Consider the following 5,197-nt stretch of genomic DNA (forward strand, 5'->3'; position numbering starts at 1 on the left):
GGATTGCATTCAGTGTGTAGATTGCTTTGGGTGGTATTGACATTTTAGCAATATTTATTCTTCCAATCCATGAGCATGGAATGTAATTATTATATATATGTTTATAAATTATAATTATATTAATAATTATTATATTGATTTATAATTTTTGTAGGGCCAGGAAGGCTCCTCCATATGTTGGGCTGCTTTCGACAAAAATGGAGAAGAAGTGGTAACTTCTAAAGGTGAGCACAAACTCTGTATTCAGTATATGTTATTTTTTTGACAGAATAGTTACTATATCTTTCCTTAGCTAGTATTAATTCAATAATATTGGATAAAACAGATTTCTATGATAGCATATAAGCATCTGCTTTGATATGTATTTATCAAAGCATTAGATGGAAAAACAGAATATTCATAATTGTCAGCCACTCTCTTTCTGTCCTTTTTCCAGATAATTTAGAAGATGAGACTGAAGATGATGACCTATTTGAAACTGAGTTTAGACAATATAAAAGAACATATTACATGACGAAGATGGGAGTTGATGTAGTATCTGAGTACGTTTTTGCCAATGTTTTTACTTTAAAATAGAAAAAAATCATATTTTGCATTTCTTCAGAAAACAGCATAATTTTGATAGTTAAGGTAGTGGGAGAGGAGAATTCTTTGGCTATGTAAATTATTGTAGTGTCAATCTTTCAACTACTATGGTTTTGGAGGTGATATTAACTGATGTGTTATATTCCTGTGATAAAAATTGTCAAGTAGAAAATGGTTAGTTTTGTTTTTGCTTTCCATATTCCATTTGCACATCACACTTACTTCAAAAGCTATCTGGCTTGGCCCCAGGTTAATTACCTAGTCCAAAAGTTCCTTAAGAACTTGACCTCTATAATGGTGGCTTTCACACTTTTAAACTGTAGCTCACAGTATGAACTACACGTTTGTATTTTATTTCACAAAATTTTATAAAGTGCTACCAAGTGCCAGGAGCTATTCTAAGCATTTTAAAATATGGACTTATTTAATTCTCACAATTCTGTAAGATAAGTAAAATATTACTATTTTACAACAAAAATTAAGGAATTGAGAGGCTTTTTTTTGTTTTGAAGTGGATTCATTTGTTTTTTAGAGAGTTCATTTTTAAGTAATCTCTGCATCCAATATGGGGCTTGAACTTACAACCCCAAGATCAACAGTCGCATGCTCTATTGACTGAGCTAGCCAGACACCCTAAAGGAATCGAGAGGCTTAAAATGACTTGTCCAAGGTGACATAGTCAGTGAGTGGCAGAGCCAGGATTTGAACACAGGCTGTCTGGCTCCAGATTTAATACTCTCTCTCCCTTTTTTTTTGTTTGTTTATTTTTTAGTAATCTCTTTACCCAGCATGAAGCTCACACTCATAACCCCGAGATTAAGAGTCACATGTTCTTCCAACTGAGTAGCCAGGCACCCCCAGAGTTTATATTCTTAACCACTAGAGGAGGCTGCTTCTCTATAAGTGAAATAAGAGCTTCATGAAATGCCGTGTACCTTTTTTCATACTTACGTGTTATACTTAGATATTTTCTATACTATTATTTTTTTAATATAATAAAGTACTAAGTATTAGATTTTTTCTAGAGTCTGCCCAGAGATAGACCCAAGCCTTCAGATGTTGCTTTATGTACTCTCAGACTGTCTTCTAGGCTAGACATAGTCTTTCTCATCTATATTCATACTGACCTCCAGTAACTAGAGGTATATGAATTCTAGTACAAGTCACCAGATCATTTGAAGCTTTGTCAACTACTATTACCATGTAAGACTTTTGAGACTTGAGAAATAAAATATTTAAAATAGTTATGCTTCTAACCCTTTTTTAGTCCTTATCTTTCCTTGATTATAGTTATATAGTGCTATAATACCTGCTGTTGGCACTAAATGCTTAATTTGATAGCTAATAAATCTGTTTTATTTTCCTTTTCTTTTGTATATTAAACTATAGACTTATTAAAATGTGATACCGTTTATTTGCCTAGCAAATAAGCAAATCTTTTAAAATTGTTATATTTGATGTTGGTCCAGGAGTGATGGTAGTGTTCTTCCTTAATTACTGATGGGGATATAAACTGGTAAAATTATTTGGAAAGTACATGTCCAAAAAGTTAAACTATTTATCCCTTTGACTCAATAATTCTAATTATTAATCTGTTTAAAAATATAAACCTAAACACAGAAGGTCCTTATATACACAAGGATGTTTATTACACAGTTTTTTATAATAGTACAGAATTAGAAATGATCTACATGTCATCATAATCATGTCCATCTCCTCTTTGTGACAGTCACCATCTTGCCATAACACTGTCTCCAGAATCTGTAGAACTGCTAAACTGGTACTTATAAAAAGTTCATAATAATTTAAAAAGATACTTATAGTATGTTATTAAATACGAATTTCAAAAGCAGGACACAAAATCATATATACAGTATACTCTCATTACAGTAAAAAAAAAAAAAACCTGGGCACGGAAAAAAGACTGAAAAGAAATATACCAAAATGTAATAGTAATTGCTGTTAGGTGATAAAAATGCTTTTCTTCATTAATAATGAAAAAATTTTCATTTTCAAAAGTGTGCTTTCCAGAAATATTTATATCTGAAATTTCTAATTGCGTCTGTACCTAAATTTTGATAACAGACACTAATAAGGTTTATGGCTATTTTTTGGTTTTAGCCCAAGGTGTGTGTGTCTGTCTGTCTGTCTGTGTCTGTGTGTAGAAATATTTTCCCTTAAATTATGGTTGAGAAAGAAATGATTAGAGGGAATTTTGTTCAGTGGGGATAGCACTTTTCAATGTATCTTCTAGCTGCTATAACCAGATTCTACAGTCTTCCTGATTTCTCCTGTGATTTTCTCAGGCATCCTCGCTGATAGTTTCCCATCCCTGTATCCCATTACACCCTGACTATTTAGGAGTGGTAGTGACACTTCTTAGAAAGCTTCCTTGGCCATATCCTCAAACTTTAAATCACACATATAGTACACTGACTGAATAAATATGCACAGTAGGTTTAAGTCTTCTAATAATCGCTTTAGGAAAACTATATGGCAAAACTTTAATCTGACAGAATGGAATTTGTTTTAAATAATATTTTGGAATTTTTCTGATTACAGTTTTTAACTTATTCAGTGATTATATAAAACATATGTGAGGCAGGGTGTATCTGCAGATATTATGCTCTAAAGATAAATGACCTGTCTTCAAAAATTAATGTTATAATTGAAATATGCTTTTCTGTTTTTAGTGACTTCCTGGCTGATCAAGCTGCATGTTATGTTCAGGCAATACAGTGGATTTTGCACTATTACTATCATGGAGTTCAGTCCTGGAGCTGGTGAGGGAATAAAAGAAAAATAAAGTTTTGATTTTTTTTTTTTTAATAATGATTCATTACTATAATCTCATTTGGGATTCTCTTTTCTCTTTATTCCTATTTATGGTAGCATTTTTAAAAAGGCACATATGGCCAAGTTTAAATGAAATACCAGTAATCTTTTCTTATATGAAAATAGTTTTTAAAGACTTTTGTGTAACAAAGATGCTTCCAGCCCTAGCAAATGGCCATTAATGAAAGCTCTTTAAATCTAAGGATTTAAAATTTTCTATCATGAGGAATCAGCTGTGACAAAGTCTTGATAATTATTGGGTCTGAGTGATGGTTATATAGGGTTGTTCATTATATTCTTTGCTACATTATTGTATACTTGAAAAAATTGTTCTAGTGAGTAATTATTAAAGAATGGGTTATTTCAATGTTAGACTGGGAAGGGTAAAAAAGAAATGAGAAAGGAATTATTTGCTTTTCCTGGAAATAGTAATAATAATCATGCTTCCTCTTCCAGCAAGTTCCATCTACATTTCCAAACCATCCACCAAAATAGAAAAATAACAAACCCAGGGAAGAGTAGAGACTTTTAGGAGATGAGATAGTTTATGTTGTTTTGATAGCACCTTTGCTAGGCTTTGTTTTAAAGCACCACACAGCAGACCTTCCAAAACTCAAACAGGAAGAAATAGAAAACTTGAACAGACCCATAACCAGCAAAGAAATTGAATCAGTTATCAAAAATCTCCCAACAAATAAGAGTCCAGGACCAGATGGCTTCCCTGGGGAATTCTACCAGACATTTAAAGCAGAGATAATACCTATCCTTCTCAAGCTGTTCCAAAAAATAGAAAGGGAAGGAAAACTTCCAGACTCATTCTATGAAGCCAGTATAACTTTGATTCCTAAACCAGACAGAGACCCATTAAAAAAAGAGAACTACAGGCCAATATCCCTGATGAATATGGATGCAAAAATTCTCAACAAGATACTAGCAAATCGAATTCAACAGCATATAAAAAGAATTCTTCACCATGATCAAGTGGGATTCATTCCTGGGCTGCAGGGCTGGTTCAACATTCACAAATCAATCAGCATGATACATCATATTAATAAAAGAAAAGATAAGAACCGTATGATCCTGCCATTTGATGCAGAAAAAGCATTTGACAAAATTCAGCATCCTTTCTTCATAAAAACCCTCGAGAAAGCTGGGATAGAAGGAACATACTTAAACATCATAAAAAACATTTATGAAAAGCCCACAGCTAATATCATCCTCAATGGGGAAAAACTGAGAGCTTTCCCCCTGAGATCAGGAACAAGACAGGGATGTCCACTCTCACCGCTTGTGTTTAACATAGTGTTGGAAGTACTAGCATCAGCAATCAGACAACAAAAGGAAATCAAAGGCATCAAAATTGACAAAGATGAAGTCAAGTTTTCACTTTTTGCAGATGACATGATATTATACATGGAAAACCCAATAGACTCCACCAAAATTCTGCTAGAACTGATACATGAATTCAGCATAGTCGCAGGATACAAAATCAATGTACAGAAATCAGTTGCATTCTTATACACTAACAATGAAGCAACAGAAAGAAAAATAAAGAAACTGATCCCATTCACAATTGCACCAAGAAGCATAAAATACCTAGGAATAAACCTGACCAAAGATGTAAAAGATCTGTATGCTGAAAACTATAGAAAGCTTATGAAGGTAATTGAAGAAGATTTAAAGAAATGGAAAGACATTCCCTGCTCATGGATTGGAAGAATAAATATTGTTAAAATGTCAATACCACCCAAAGCAATCTACACACTGAATGCAATCC

The 5,197-nt window shown here is 32.9% G+C and overlaps 1 long non-coding RNA gene across 1 annotated transcript; it reads left to right on the forward strand.

The window, feature by feature from the left end:
* Positions 1-117: 117 nt before the first annotated feature.
* Positions 118-4,120, forward strand: LOC121024162 (uncharacterized). The gene is made up of 3 exons (XR_005787633.1): positions 118-224; positions 437-542; positions 3,279-4,120. It is a non-coding gene; the product is annotated as an uncharacterized LOC121024162 (long non-coding RNA).
* Positions 4,121-5,197: the final 1,077 nt, after the last annotated feature.

The sequence above is a fragment of the Herpailurus yagouaroundi genome, unplaced genomic scaffold (genome assembly GCF_014898765.1).
Source record: "Herpailurus yagouaroundi ecotype Mexico unplaced genomic scaffold, PumYag 59791, whole genome shotgun sequence".
Taxonomy (NCBI): Eukaryota; Metazoa; Chordata; class Mammalia; order Carnivora; family Felidae; genus Herpailurus; species Herpailurus yagouaroundi.